Raw genomic sequence first — 16816 nt, 5'->3', positions numbered from 1 at the left:
AGAAAAATATAGCAGCAATACATTAGGACCTGGAAATTAATATTTGTTTCATCCTCTTTCCATCTCTTTGAGGAACACTCACAAGCTGGTAAAATGCATACTCATTTGATTTGAATTATTATTATTCCAAATGTGTCTAGAGCTAAGAAGTAAAGATAGATGATAGGATGATGGATGGACAGATTGTAATAGATCTGGAGTTAACCAGAGTTCAATTATCTTTTACTCCTATATAGCACTTTACAGTTTGCCATGCCTCTTCATAGAATTCCTAAAATTCACTCAGTGAATAATCATTGCATGTCTACTATGCTACTAGTGTGCCTGGTATTGTTCTAGGTACCAAAAATATAACATAAAAGAACGACATTCAGTTACCCTCATTTATCTTACATCTCAGTATTTAAGTAGAAAAGCTATAAAAATCAGTAAATGAATTCTTTTATAAAACAGATGGCAGACGATAAGTGCTATGGTAACAAAAAAAGTAGAGAAAGAGGATAAGAATTTCTGGGGACGAGGGCTTCAGTTTAAAATTTGGTATTCCAGTAAAGCTGCTCTGAGTAGGTAACATTTAAACGAAGACCTGTGACAGTAGATCAGGGATGTTCTAGGCGTAGGCAAAGGGAAATACAAGAGCTCCAAGGCAGAAGCAATGTAATCTTGTATTCCAGGAAAAGCAAGGAGTCAATGCGGTTGAGGGAAGGAAGCAGAAGAGAGGAAGAGGCCAGCGATATATGACAGTGGCAGATGGTGTAGGACTGGCAAGCCATGATGAAGACCTTGGCTCCTACTCCAAGTGAGTTGGAAGGGTTAGGGCAGAAGTAGCATTGTGTGCTTTATGTTTTAGAGGATCACTCTGGTTGCTGGGTTGAGAATAAATGGGGTGATGTGGATAGAAGGAGGCAGTATCAGATAGGGAGCTATTTGTCAACAGAATTCAAGTGAGAAATAAAGGTGATTTACCCCATGGTGGTAACAGAAGACCTAATGAGAAGTTACAGTATTCTGGAAATATTTTGAAGGAAGAGTTAACAGGCCATGCTTAGATGAGAGGAGAAACAGGAAGAGAAGAGTTGGGGGTGACTCTGAGGTTTTTGGCTGGAGCCTCTGGAGAGAAACATACATAAGTAGTATGGGAGGTACAGATGACTGAGGATGGGGAGTTAGGAGTTTTGAGGACCTGTAAAGTCTGAAATGAGTACTAGACACAAAAGTGGAAGATTGTCAGAAACAATCCTTTAGGAGTCTAGATTTCAGAGCACAGGACCAGACGAGGTTTGCAAGTAACAACCTTGTAGAGAAACAAGAAGGAAGCAGCACTAACACTCTCACTTGTGGCTTCTTCATGATCCCCAGACATCTTAGGGTAGGCATTCTCCCCCAAAATGTGTTTTCTCCTGAACTGCATTTCTTTGTAGAGGTAAAGAATTGCCCAGCTGGGAAGCCTGACTGTTGAAGTATGGTTCTTGGGCAATAGGAAGGTAAATTAGCAGGCAGTTATCTTAATTTCATTCAGCTTGTGTCCAAGTAACCACTGATTTAGGTCCTCTTAACTTTGCAAGTGAAGAAGAAAGGGCACCTGTTTGTTTGGGGGCAAGAAGGATGTAGTACCTACCAGTCACAGCAGCCCCTTTTCAGGACTGTACTTAAGAGTGCTGGGTTTTTTCCATAGAGAACTGCTTATAGTCGATGTGGTGATAAAACTGCTCCTTAAGAATGTTCTCCCTCATATGCAGACATTAGTTCAAGGGCAAACACAACAAGGGGATTGAACTTTGATGACAAGATAAAACCAAGTGCACACAAGGGAGATATGAGGATAGGTAAGACACCTAAAAAACTAGCTAGCATTTGTTGCCCTTAATGCAGAGAAACTAAAGCAGATACCTTAAAGCAACTGAGGCCAATAGGAAAAGGGGACCAGGAACTAGAGAAAAGGTTAGATCAAAAATAATTAACCTAGAAGGTAACACCCACGCACAGGAAATCAATGTGAGTCAATGCCCTGTATAGCTATCCTTATCTCAACCAGCAAAACCCCTTGTTCCTTCCTATTATTGCTTATACTCTCTCTACAACAAAATTAGAGATAAGGGCAAAATAGTTTCTGCTGGGTATTGAGGGCGGGGAGGGGGAGGGGGTGGAGTGGGTGGTAAGGGAGGGGGTGGGGGCAGGGGGGAGAAATGAACCAAGCCTTGTATGCACATATGAATAATAAAAGAAAAATGAAAAAAAAAAAAAACAAAACTTTTCCTACAGTACTAGGATTTGAATTCAGGGCATCGCACTTCCTAGGCAGGCACCCTACCACTTGAGCCACAATGCCAGTCCTTGTTATTATTTTCTTTTTTTTTTGGTGGGACTGGGGTTTGGACTCAGGGCTTCATGCTTGCAAAAGAGGCACTGTACTGCTTGAGCCACACCTCCAGCCCTCAGCCCTTATTTTTAAATTAGCATAAATTAATAATACAAGGGAGTTTCACGGTGATAATTCCATACATGCATGCAATGTATATGGAACAAATTCCATTATATTCCCACCCCCCTCAAAAAAAAAAAAAAAAAAAAAAAAAACAAACCTGACAAATCCACACTGGATCCCAGTATTTCATACTGAACTGGATACAACTTAACACTAACTGGGAAACACTGGTATTAAAAAGAAAACTAAGCCTCTGTAAACATGTTTAAATTATCCTCTATGTTTAAATTATTAAACATTTTATGTGTAAATTAATGTAATTTTTTCTAAGTTCTTTTTCTCCTTAGTATTACTTCTGGGCTTCAGGACAAAGAATAAGAGAAAATACAACCTCAGATAGGGGAATACAAAAAAAAAAAAAAAAAAGAATGAGTCAGCTATACTGGACTTCTGCCAGACTCCTGTTTATGAGGGAGTTGAAGCAGGCTCCAGGCAAGGATGAAGGAGCAACTGCAGCAAGAGGGTTGTGTGGTCTTGACTTCCACCTTAATCAGTTTGTCCTCCAAGTTCATCCGTGTAATAACAGCTCATGTTTCTCCTGTACACATGTGCACCAGATACACAAAATGCCATGTCCTCGATGAGGAAGGAAGGCTTAGAGAAGTGAAGCAGTTAACCCAAGGTCATTCAGAGCCCCAGCCCTTTACTGTGCCCTCATCTTTTCTGAGTATTACCAGATTCTCCCGGGTGCCTCCAGGAAGGAGGTCCTTCCATCAGAGTACTCAAGAGTACTCTCTCTTTGCTTTGCTTTGCTTCCTCCTGAAACCCTAGCCTGGGCAGGGGAGGTGAAGGCACTCATCATAATAGTCTTATATCACTCATGTATAAAAATACAATGAAGGAGTGAATAAAGCATATTTCTAAATAATCCATTTGCACTTTTTCAAAGCTACTTTTTATATATAATAGAGTTGGAGCAACAAAGCAGTTTAGATTTTTGAACACAAAACATAGTTAGAATGTCTTTTGCTAGGAAAGAATGACAAGTGTATTCCTAAGATCAGAAAATGCCTATGTAAAGCTTTATACATTTTACACTATTTTCCCTCAGCTCTACAATGTATATAATTGTTGACTGAAACAGAGAGGTTCTCCCAGGTAAGACCATCTGCTTAGAAGCTACAAGAAATGTCAAGGCTTTTAGCTTATGACCTCCCACCTTCTCTGTCACCACCAGGTCCCTGAGCCACATTCTTCCCACATCCAGAATAAAGAATGATTTTTATCCCAAATGAGAACAATGTTTCTGTATTTATAAATCCAAGAGATTCAGACACATCTGCTCATATTTACACAGTTCTGCTGTGGCTGTAAAATTGCATATGCTATTTTGATGAAACTTTATCTTAATTTCATTTACCAGCCTGAGTAATCATGTGATAATTGCCTGATTTCCAAGTAACCAGGCAAAAGTGATATTTAGCTTTTTTGTTGTTTCTGTTTTTAGAGTCATGACTGCAAAAAAATATTGTGCTATTTACCTTCCTAAATGGAAGCCAAAGCAATATATTTTCAAGCAACTCAAGTGTCTGTGTTAGAAGGGGAAATGACCAACTTTACCTTAAAGAGGAAGGCAATAATGGTTATGGGAGATGGTCCAGTCCAGGTCCAGAAAACTGTATAAAAGTGCACTTAAAGGTATGGAGGGTGTAGCTCAATGGTAAGTGCTTGCCTAGCATTGTGAGGCCCTGGTTTCCTTTCCCAGTGGTGAAAAAGAAAAAAAAAAAACTTAAATAGAAAGTGCTTTTTCAGTGAGGAGACATACCAGAGGAAAAATATAAAAGCTCAAGGTGTGACATCAGACAGACTTGAGTTAGCAGTCAAGTGCCTTCACCAATGGGTTAGTTATGTTACTTTAGGCAAACAAGTTCCATAACTCCTCTGAGCCTTACTCTTCTTACCCATTCCATCTGTGCTCCATCTTAGTAATTCTCATCCCTGACCAGTCATCACATCAAAGAGAAATGTAGAATTTTGCATGGCCTGGTCCAGATTTGTTGAAAATCCCACATTGGATAGGTTTGAGGTGACTTGGGAATCTTTGCTGATTGAAAGCCTTCCAGGGGACTCTTATGTTGAGAAGGTTTGGGAGCAGCAGACTGAGTGATTTCTAAGGTGATTTTCAACAATATCCTTGGATTATTTTGAGCATTGCTCTTAGTCTTGCTTTTGACTAGATAATGACAGTATCCTCTGTCCCTGAGTAATCCTACACTCAAGTACATGTGAGTGACTTCAGGTGACTCACCCACACCCTTGGAGTAGTCTAGGATTATGCTCTAGTGTACCTCTTTCAGTATGCGACAGACCAGAAGGAGGGTACCCTGTCAGGCATTCACAGGAAGTAAAGGAGCAAGGTGATATGGAAAAAGGCAATTAAACTGGTTATTCTCTTTAGGCAGAAACCATGGATACCTCTAAGGCATCATAGTACTGTTAAGCCAAATACATCCATTCATGAGTTTTCTCTCAATTATGTGGATATGAGATATATATCTATATATTTACCTGCAAAGGAAGTGTTCCAGATTAGCATATTGAAAGGTAACCAAGAACTACCAGAAGTAAGAATGACAACTAATTCTCATTAAGCACCTACTGTGTGTCAGGTAGAATGCCAAGAATTTTCCTCATTATCTCACTGGCAGTTTACAAAGCCTGATGAGATAGGGGCTTACATTACCCGTATTTAACAGTGAAGAAAGTAGGTTCCTAAGCATGAATAACTTGGCTGGGGCCACATAGCTAGTGTGTGGCAAAGCCAGCCAGGGTACATACAGATCAGACTCCAAATCCTACAGTAGTGTGCCTTATAACCTCTTAATGTTGTTATCATTGAGGTAAAGGAAACATGAAAGTTCCAGAAAGTCATTCTTCTAAAACACAGCAACTATGATAGAATTTTAATTCAAATTCAAAACCATGCAAACAAAGTGAAATGTGGATTCTTTCTCTTTACATTTTCTCTTCAAAAGTCAGTCTTCTCATGTTTCTTGCTCCCTTTGTTTCAGTTCCTTCTTTAAAAGTTTGACTGACAGATTCTTAGAAGTCTCTATAATTTAATTGTCATACTTCTCTTTAGTTATTTCAGTTGTTTCCTCTCTCAATCATTTCTATAAAAAGAAGAAAAATGTCATTTTATTTTGGTTTGGTTTTTTTTTTTTTTTGCATATTTGTATTTGGGAAAGCTTTGTATGTTTGTCTTGTACTTTCCTAATTCTATCATTTCCATAATCCAAAAAAAAAAAAAAATCCCAAATCTGAAACCATTCTGGTCCCAAACATTTCAGCATTTCAGCTCAGCCTATATATTATGTGTTCCCTAACACATGTAGTTTGGGATGGGGCATGAAAATACCTAAAAGTAATTAAAACATTTTAAAAATAGCTAAGATGTATTAGGCAGATACTTTTAGTATTTTTAAGTGTCTTAGAATAAAATAGGCATTATCCTCTTTTTCACTGACAAAGAAATTGAAGCACAGAGATTGTCTACAGCCTTCAGACTAACATGTGGCAGGATCAATATTTGGAGCCAGGTTATTCTGACCTGGAAGGCAGCTGAGGCCTTGCTTGTCTGCCTGAAATCATTTGAAGTTCTAATGAGAAGTACTGAGTGATAGAATAACTGGAGGGTACCAGGAATTTAGGGTTGGGCAAAAAGAAGCTTTGGACATGGATTTTCCTTCTACCAGTTGAATGGCTTGACAAAGTTTGTAAGGACAGGGAATTTTAAGGAGTGTGTGTGTATACACATGCATACACTGTCTTCCTGGTTCTCTCCATATCTCCAATGAGAGTTTAATTATTAAGTTATTATTACGTATTCAGTAAGATTGCTTTTGTTCCCTAGTTTTAAGTGTGTGAGACAGTACTAGTGCTAATCTTTAAATGGATAAGTAATGTAAAATCTGTTTAAAGAGTAAATAGCCTACTCATTTGACTGAAGAATAAAATTTGGTCTCTCAAACTGAGACTTCTCTGTCCTCTACTTGGCAATCTGAACTGGGATGGTTTTGTAGAGATTCCTATCTGTGCTCTTCAATTTTAGAATTATTTCCATCCTGCAACTACATGATGCCATCAAATTTAAGATTTTGTACCAGGCATGTGAGCCGTTCCCTGTGGTGGGAAGTGATCACTGTGTATAATGGACACAGTCATTAGGTTAGAATCAAAAGGACAATGAAAAAGGTCTTTATTAATTTTTATTGTAGTGATATCATAGGCCCCTGTCAAGATTCATTCACTGAAAAATACTTTGGGATTGGAATACAAGTAAACATTGCCTATTGTCTCATTTACAGCTTTCATAAGATCATATTATATATAGGCTGGCAATATTGTCATGTTTCCTTTATTTGGTAATCAGATTCATATTGTCAGTTTCATATCCTAGCTTATCTTACTGTGAGGTGCAAATGACTAACACATAAAGAAGAAGTTCATAAACAACTCTAAATAATTCTACATTTTGCTGTTAATGTAGCAGGGAATGCTTGGCTCTTTCAAAAGAGTCCAAGGCCAAATTCATTTATCATCCATTTGATCTGATAAATCTGTAATAGAGTGCAGAAGCATCTTAGATTCACCTAATGTGTGTGGTCCTTTCTACATAGTGGTAGAGCTAGGGTATTCAAGACATGTGCACTAAATTTTCTCCCACTACTGGTTGTAGGTCACAAAAATACATGAAATTGTCATTAAGGTAATTTAATTCTTCTAAAAAGGATTTGAACTGCTATGACAAATAGATGTTTTTCCATGGTGTATTAATGTTATGGGGTCAGAGAGTAACCATGAAAGCTTTCTTTTTCCCAATGTGGACTTCATCAATAGTTCAAAGTATCAAATTCAAGCTTTGACCACACTAAAATTCATTAGCTTGAGAACATAATTCTATAGACAGGAAATCTAGGAAAAACCCTGGATGTCTGTTATTCTAACCAATAATTACCAGTTTCTAAGTTAGGTTGTATGCATGTTGAAATAAAAAAGAATGAGCTTGTGTGTGGCTAAATATAGAAGTTAAGATCCAGATTCCATTGTATTAGAACTTCACATGATTCAACCAATTCCCCCAATGGTTGACAACCAGTCTAATTTTAAATGTAGTCTTTATAGAACTAAAAAGAATTTCCTAATTAGGTAAGGCATTTGCCTGTCATTCTCCACTCTTAGTAGTTATCAGAAAGCCTGTTACATTTTAAACTCCACGTGTTTAGAATTTCCAATTTTGGCACAAGCCCCACATGACTTCCAAGAAGTAGTCTAGTTATCTTAGACGTGGTACAATCACAAAACTATTGTGGGAACTGAGCTGGAATTCCAGTAAGCAGAGCCTTAGCTATAGTGACAATACTTACCTGTTACTCATGCTGACCAAATCTCAAAGACATGAAAAACGATAGAACTTCATTTAATTATCATTGGTTCTTCATGACACTACTTATGTAGATAAGTAATTTATCATGGGAAACATGGCAAAAAGATCTAAGTCTGTAATATTAAATAAGGTTGACTTGAGGTTTTGCAGAAATCAAATTATAGGGAAAAAGGGTAAAGTTTGCCCCTATGACTTAATACAAATGAAGTCTCTCTTGTTTGAATATGTTTAGTCCTACCAGTTCTTCCATTGTGTTCAATTGTACAATGTAAAGAAATACTAAAATTACCGCTAAAGTTTTACTTTCAAACCAATTTGTTAGATATTAATTCAAGGCCTGTTATGCACAAAGCTTTTTGTTAAGTTCTAGCTCATTGTGGATACATTGGTGTCATTGAAATTCATCATTGCATTGCTGGTCCATTTCTAAGAGTAGTGAAACTAACAAATGTCAGTCCCTCCTTTATCTTAACAAAATTTCTTTTAAACTGTTGAAACTTCTACTTTCCAAAACCAGAAGAATATGTTTTAAATGTTTGCTTTATCAAAATCCAAAGTTCTAGCTTGTATTTTGGTGAATGAGATATTTGACTCCAAGTTTAGCAAGTTTTCCCTTCTACAAGATGGCTCTCCTGCAGAGGGAGATAGATCAGTGGTACAGTGCTTGCTTAGTATATGTGATATCCTGGGCTCCATTTCCAGTACTGCAAAAATAAAAAGGAAACCAAACAAGAAAAAAATAGAGCCTCTTCAAAAGCTGAACAGATGGCACTGGCAGGCAATCTTTGATAAGGGGTAACTGGAATTAATAAGAGGGTGGGGTACCTAGGTGAAGCACTATAACACAGAATGCAGGGCAACCAGAGAGGAACAAGTCTGAAGAGCTGGAATAGTTTTTCAAAGAAAGGAGAAAAAAACTTAAGATAGCAATGCCTAGCACAACTAGCATTTTTGAAAGTATAATATGCCAGGAATTATACTAAGCATTTTTCACTCATTATTTCATTAAACACTCACAGTAATAGCCACTCTATACTGTTCATTTTTTAGTTGAGAAAACTGAGTCATAGAAAGATTGAGAACTTTCCAAAGAACACTCAAAGCTGTGGTAGAGCCAGGAACCAAACCTAGGTCTACTTCCAGAGCTCAAATTCTTAATTGTTACATTTGAGTACATGTCACAAACCTGAAGGTTGGCACTGCTTGGATCGTGACATTAAGGGTATAGGGGGTTAGTCTGCAGTTAGTAAATGGCAACTCAATTGACTCAAGTGGAAACCTAGAAATAATCCCTTAATATCCTTTCTATCGTTTACTCTCAACTTCTAATCCATCTGCCCAATTTTACCTTCAGCTAGTATCTCATATCTGGTCACCATTCTCCAGTTGCTCTACTTTGTCCAGAATCTCAAAGCCATTGTCTCTTACCTAGACTACTACAAAGGTCTCTGGATGGTGTCCTTGCTTCCACTCTTGACTCCCTTCTCATTATCCACTTAAAAATCAGAGTGGATATTTTAAAAAGTAAATCAGATTGTGACACCACACTGTTTAGAACTCCTCAATGAATTGCCATCCTTTTTAGAATAAAATGCACAGTCCTTTCCACAGTCTTCCATGGCCTTCAGCATCTGCTCTGGGCATCTCTACAGATTGACCAGCAGTAACCCTGGTTCACCTTGGAACTTTAGGCAGGAAATCTCACCTCTCAGTAGTTTAGTTTACTCACCTGGTAACATCTACCTGCAACACTACATTTTCCAAAAGTCTGTGGTTTAGCCTAAAACATTCACAACCACTCACTGAGTTCTCTATTAACTCACTCAGCTGTTCAGAAATGCAGTGTTCATTGGCTCTCTATTTGATGGTGTTGTGGGCTGGTGTCGAAGGTCCTTGCATTCACTAGCCAAAGAATTGGCTCATGAGGCAGCGAATTGACTTGTGGGATGGCAAGATTAGCACACAAGTAGGATTTATTAGCAAGAAAGGAAAGCTGCCCTTAGAGACGACAGGGAGCCTGGAAAATCAGTAGCTCACTGTTGTTTACATAAAGAGGTTTTTCATTTGGTCCTTTTTATTGGGGAGGGGAGTTAGGAGTCAGGGGTAGAGTGGCTTCTTGTAGGAACACACTCTGTTTGGGAGGGAGGTGCAGGAGTCAGGAGTGGAGTGGTCTCTTAACGTATCTGCAAGAACATGTACATAGTTCTGTGAAAGCCTCCTGCTTATCAGCCTTGTGGCATTTTGAGGCATCCCAGGGGACCATAATTTGTGAAACCACATGTCCCATTATAGGATGTAGGGCTCACAGTGCTCTCATGGGACATGGTAGCACTGGATCATTTTTGTCTTCTGATCTCCCAGACCCAACAAGTCCCCCCTCTAGACAAACACACAACTGCTGATGGGGAAAGGGGTGATGACTCATCTACCTGTTCCTGCTGACATTGGGGCAGAAGAGGGAGGGGAAGTGCAGGGCACTCGTCTCAGGGGTTGACCCCTGCGGTCTCCAGGGGACTCTGATAGAACTGGATGGAGGGTTCTTGTGTAGGCAGAGGTGAGTATTCCTTGACTAAGAGTGGAGTTTGATCACTGGACCTGTTGAGATATGAATCTGGAGAGAGACCATTTATTATATAAGGCCCAAATAGGAAAATAAGAAGGAGCATAAAAAGGGGGCCAGCCAGAGGTAGTGCCCAAAGAGCCCAGTTCTATGTGTTGTTCCAGAAGGACCAGGAATTGGCTATCTAGCTGTTGTGAGGGGTTAGTGAGGTCTTTAAAGGTAAACAGAGGCTGACTGTCAGGATATAGAGGAATGTAAAAGAAAGCATCCTTGTAAGTCTAGTTCAGAGCAATATTGGGCTTTTGAGGGTATTTGAGCCAACAGAGTATAAGGATAGGGAACAATTAGGTGGAGGGGAATGACTGCCTCATTAATGAGTCAGAGGTCCTGACCTAACCTCCATTTAACTGCCCCCTTATGGACAGCAAGAATAAGATTGTTACAGGGGCTGGAGCATTCCACTAAAAGTCTCTGCTATTTTAGGGAGTTAATAATGGGCAATATATCCTGTCACCCTTCAGGCTTTAGGCGATATTGCTTTTGATGGGGGAACTGGAGGGTGTCTTTTAGCTTTATTTGTACAGGAAGAGCAGTTTTTGTTTGACCAACAGTTGTACTATCAGTCCAAACTGTGGGATCTACCTGTTCTCTAATGAGGGGGATACAGAAGTATTCCCAGGAGAAGTAGAATTTGGACTTTGAGTTGGGACAATAAATCTTGCCACGGTAAGGGTATTGGAGTGTTAGGGACCATGAGGAAAGAGTGACAGAACTGGAAGTTCCCCAAGGAGCAGGCCAGTGACCAGGTGAAATAATGCTCAAGAGGCTGGCCAGATATGCCCTGAATGACTATTTTATTTTTGGACCTGAGACCTGGAGAGAAAGGGAGGACAGAGAAGTGGGCTTCACTGTCCAGGAGGAAAATGACCTTCCACTTCTCTATCATGATGGTAACCTGAGGCTCCTCAGCTTTTATACCAAGAAGCCGAGCCTGGACAGGAGGCCCCGGGACCCATCAATGCAAGGGAGATGGCACCCCTCCTTCCATCTGGAGATGGAAGCACTCAGACCTCCAGTGGTTGCCCTTACATATGGGTTTTGGTCCAGGAGGGGGCCAGGGCTGTCTCCCAGGCTGCCCACCTCTTTGACACTCTCTATGGAAGTGTCCTTCCTGTCTGCATTGGTAGCATGTCCTGAGAGTGGGGCCCCATCGGATGGGGACTCCCTGAGCACAGTAATAAGGTATTGGTGGTTTTTTATCCTTATCTCTCTTTTCAGTTAGGTCCTGGTTGTAATACACTGAAGTGGCAAGCTGCACCAGTTGGTCAAAAGATTTTACTCTTTTGGCTACCACATTTTGAAGTTTTCTATGGATGTCAGGTGCCAATTGAATAAAAAATTTATCCTTGAGGAGAACCTCCCCACCTGTGACTCTGGGTCCACAGTGGTATATTTTTGAATTGCATCCTTAAGATGCTCTAAAAAGGCAGAGGGAGACTCATCAGGACCCTGTTGTACAGTGGTCACCTGCAAATAGTTTAGTGGCTTGACCTTGGCTCTTTTTAGTCCCTCCACTACTAGGTAGAAAAAGTGGTGCCTCCTCCGTTCATTCCTCAGATCGTTTGGGTCCCAGCAGGGCTCTGCCTGGGGAACTGCTTGTGCCCCTGTTGGCATCTGTGGCATCTCTATTCCATCATTCCCTGGGGCTGGGGGCATAGGGGCCATTGGAGGTAGAAATCATCTCCCATTTGGGTGGCCTGGGCCAAAACTTTCTGCTTTTCAAGGGAGGTAAGGGTTTGGTCCAGTAAGAGCATGACATCCTTCCAGGCCAAGTTATAGGTTTGGATCACAGAAATAAAGGCCTGGATATACGATCTGGGGCATCAGTATAGCTACCCATATCCTTTTTTAATCTCCCTTAAATCTGATAGCTGGAAGGAGTCATAGACTTGTCCTCTTCCTACCACTCCCTGTTGAATGGGGAAACATCCATTAGGAGGTCCTGAATATTGGGGTGGCTCAGAAGGCTGGGCAGAGGGTGGATCAGTGGAGGGAGCAGTAGGGATGGGGGTCTTGTCACTGATAAGGGGCTTTTTTGGTCCTCCTTTCCCATGTTTATCCTGTGGCTTACAAAAAACAGCCAGTGTTTGAGTATCTAGAGAGCAATTATGGAGCCATTCTAGGTTGTCCTGGAGATAAAAGAAAAGCTATATATAGGGGACCTCAATCCACTTTTCCTCACTTTTACAGAAAAGGTCTAATTGAAGTATGGTACTATAATTTAGGGAGCCCTCTGAAGGCCACTTCTCTTGGTCACCCAAGGGACATTGGGGCCAGGCCTCAGTACAAAGAAAGTTGAGGGTTTTTCCTTAGACTGGCAGCAGAGACTGCTTGCGTACTGAGGCTGGAAGACTGGAGGGGGCAGATCCCATCTAGAAAAACTTGTCAGACTCCCCTTTTGTTGGCATCCTGATTGGGGATTGACCTGGCAAAAGCAGTCATCCCTGTCTTGTGATTTCCTTCTGCCATCCATGGCCAGGACCAAAGGAAATGTAGTGACTGGTCGGACTGGCCCACCCTTACCAATGCAGTGAAAAACTTTTAGGATCCTGCCTTTTAGCCTTATCACCTGGAGAAGTGCCTGTAGAGTTAGAGAAGGGAACTCAGAGGGAGTCCCAGGGCAATCACAGTGCCACAAAGGGATGACTAGTGTCAATATTTGGAGGAAAGTTTTCTTTTTATGTTGAGGCCAAAAGTGTAGGAAGTTTTAAATGAGAGGTCTGGAAACCATAGCAATGCCCATTTCTTTGGCTGTTCCCAGAACACTACATTAGTGCTTTTTGGGGACCATAACTTTGGGATAAGAATTGGCCCTAAGGGCTGGGTTGGTTAGGCTCAAGCACGAAGTGGGCCTGAGTGTGAGGCTGGGCATGCACTGTGGCTGGGCAAGGTGTTGCTGCCCTCCCCCATGCCCAGGACAAGTGACCTGTTCACCTGTGGCCCACCACTTCTCCACCCGTGTGCACACGTGTGTGTGTTTATTTTCCCTCTCAACTCTGTTTGGGGGAGTGGTAGAGTGTTGCAGTCACCACCGTGCATGGCCAGCAGTGGCAGCGGCCTTGGGCGCTAGCTGAGCCCTTCTCATGATTGCTTTAGCTGTAGTGGGCATCACCATTGTTCCCGGGGAGTCCCGCAGGATGGGCCAGCCTCTCTGTATGTGCACATGCTTTTCCCTCCTCCCCTTATGGGGTGGGGTTAGGGCATGTGTGTGGCACAGCGGGAGGCCTGTGTAGGCCCTCAGCCCCACTGGGTCTGTCCCCCAGGCTGCACTTTCATGTGATGACTTCGCCTCTGCTGGCACTCAGGAGCCAATTTAAAGCTGGTGCGGACCAAGGGGCATGACAAACTAAGTGTGGGAGTAACTGAAGAAAGTCATAATGTACTATGGTACGAGTTTCCCATGGGAGGCTAGGGTCCCAGCAAGCACAGGGAGGAGAAGGCAGAAAGAGATGAAGGACAAGGCAGTGGGACCAGGAAGGGAGTGTGTGAGGAAAAGTATGTCCCCTGCTTCTGGTGGGGGCAGAAGGGGCAACCTGACATCCTAGATAGGGGAGGGGTAACAGAGCCTGGAGACAGGACATACACTTGAGGGATTAATGATTAGGTGTGCTTTCAAGTCTTTCCCACTAAGTGGTACTGGAACACTGTCAGCCACACAAAATCTCCATTCTCGGGTCGCTACCTCCAGCAGAAGAGGGCACTGACAGGCAGGAGGAGAAGAATGCCAGGTGCCAAAACAAACAGGTCTTCTCCAATGTAGCATAAGGCATACCTGAATCAACCCTGGGTTTGGTCTCCACTTGCAGGGAGGGAACAGAGAGTACCCCCAGAGCCGGAATCACCCCGAGGCCAACATTGGCTAGGAGCTGTTGGTCTGATACCATGACAGGGAAGTCCTTTAGGACAACAGAAACAGAGAAGGAGAGAGAGAGAGAGACAGAGACAGACACAGACAGGGGGAGCGGCACAGGGAAGTCTGCTTTCAGCTAGTCCTCAGCAGGGGTTTTCCCACAGCAGGAGTATCCAGCAGGGTGCTGGAGGCTCACAGTCACACCTTAGGCTGCTGGTTTGGCTCTCAGTCATACTGACCTTGGTCCAGGAGAGAGGTCTCATCTGAGTTGCCAAAAATGTTGTGGGCTGGTATCAAAGGTCCTTGCCTTCACTAGCCAAAGAATTGGCTCATGAGGCAGCGAATTGGCTCGTGGTACGGCAAGGTCAGCATACAAGTAGGATTTATTAGAGAGAAAGGCAAAGCTTCCCTTATAGATCAACAGGGAACCCGGAAAATCGGTAGCTCACTATTGTTTATATAGAGGGTTTTTTTAGTTGGTCCTTTTTATTGGGGAGGGGAATTAGGGTCAGGGGTGGAGTGGCCTTTTGACATATCTTTGTAGGAACACACTGTTTGGGAGGGGAGTCAAGAGTCGGGGGTGGAGTGTTCTCTTAACATATCTCTGCAAGAACATACACTTCTGTGAAAGCCTCCAGCTTATCAGCCTTGTGGCATTTTGAGGCATCCCCAGGGGGCCATAACTTGTGAAACTGCATGTCCCTTTACAGGATGTAGGGTTCACAGTGCTCTCATGGGGCATGGTAGCACTGGCTCATTTTTGTCTTCTGATCCCCTAGACCCAACAATGGAGAGTGTATTTGTTATCCGCAGTGCTATAAAAGTTTGTGGTACCACAAACTGGCTACTTAAAACAAGGAAGATTTTTTTCTCACAGTTCTGTAGGCCAGAAGTCCAAAATCAAGATGTTGACAGTGACATGAGTCCTTCCAGGGTTCTAACAGAGAATCCTTCCTTGCCTAATCCAGCTTATGATGGTCCTGGACATCCTTTGGCTTGAGGTAGCATAACTGATCTCTATATCTGTCTTTGCCTGGCCTTATTTGATGTGTCTCTTATAAGAATGCCAGTCATTGGGTTTAGGGCCCACTCTAAATCCAGGATGACTTCATATTGAGATGCTTAATTAATTACATCTATAAAGGCCCAATTTCAAAATAAGGTTGAAATCAGAAGTACTGGAGGTTGACCTTAAAGATATCTTTTGGGAGGACACAGTTTATCCCATTCAAAGAGCTTAGGGCCAGGTTCAAAACCCTCGGCTCAATGCTTGCCTAGCGTGTTCAAGGTCCTGGGTTCCATCCTAAGCACTGTAGGGGGAAATAACCCTGGCTCAAAATCCACTTCTACCACTTTTTGGATATATGACTTTGAACCATGTACTAAATGCAATCAAACACACACACACACACAAATATGTATGTATGTATGTATGGCAATTTGGCATACAGACTGGCACAGAGCCAGCATCAAATAAATAATTCATTATCATTGTTGTTCTTTTCAGCAAAGTAGTTTCAATGATGAAGCTGTCTGACCATCCAGAATTTAAAAAAAAATGTGTATCCACAACAAACCAGTCCAAAGTGAGTGGAAGTAGTTGACTGGAAAATTGAAACCCAAAAAAACTTAACTTAAAAAGTACAGGCCTAGGGTACTCATACTGTTTTCCTTGATTTCATTATCCAGACAAATGTTCAGTTGCTCGCTTATTGCACCCTCATAAACAAAGGCAGAATTTAAGGTTCATTCAACACCTTTTTACTTTCTAACAAGCAGTTCCAGGTTCACCTAGCACTCTTGGAAAGGTGATTAATACAGTAGATTTCTTGGTGTAAGAAGCCCATTACACCTAAAACAATCACTTTACGTTTGAACTCTTGAAAATTGCAAAGAGAATACAATTTGTAGAGATTTTTGCCATTAAACTTCCATAGCTTATATACCTGAAATAATGCAGATCTTTATATTGCAATGGCCTTAGGCTTTCTGTAGTCTCCTTCTAAATACATAGACTGGCCTCTACTTGCCTCTCCACCTTAATTATTCATCTGTTAATTCAGTAAATATTTTCAAGCAACAAAGACCATCTACCATGCACTGTGCATCCACACACTCTTTTAGACATAAAGTGCAATTATAATAATTCACTTAGTCAAATGGAGATTTTTGCTAGGACTTTTGAGATCTGGTGCAGGATTCCAAGGAGCCTGCCCACAGCCATTTTTGTTTGTGAACAAACAAAATATGGAAAATATGATATACATGTTCTCTGTCTTCTGGAGAATCTTGCATTGAGATTAGACTGGAATTGCTGAGGGTATGCTTGGGGGGGAAGCTGTGATTCTGGAGTTTCTCAAAGCTTCCCTCTGAGGTTTAAATTTGGTATGTGTAAATATCCATGCTGTGTACCTTCAGATCATACCACTCAAGCAAATGCCTTATATTTATTATCCCATGACTCTGGAGACCAAG

At 41.6% G+C, this 16816-nt stretch overlaps 1 long non-coding RNA gene across 1 annotated transcript; it reads right to left on the bottom strand.

Annotated features, from left to right (window-relative positions):
- Window positions 1-5373: 5373 nt before the first annotated feature.
- Window positions 5374-14776, bottom strand: LOC141411342 (uncharacterized). Its single transcript, XR_012436106.1, has 2 exons — window positions 14581-14776; window positions 5374-5598 (listed from the first exon to the last, which is right to left on the bottom strand). It is a non-coding gene; the product is annotated as an uncharacterized lncRNA (long non-coding RNA).
- Window positions 14777-16816: the final 2040 nt, after the last annotated feature.

The sequence above is a fragment of the Castor canadensis genome, chromosome 10, assembly GCF_047511655.1.
Source record: "Castor canadensis chromosome 10, mCasCan1.hap1v2, whole genome shotgun sequence".
In the NCBI taxonomy this organism is placed as follows: domain Eukaryota; kingdom Metazoa; phylum Chordata; class Mammalia; order Rodentia; family Castoridae; genus Castor; species Castor canadensis.
Note: the sequence above shows the minus strand (reverse complement) of the source record. Positions and strands in the feature narration are given on the sequence as shown.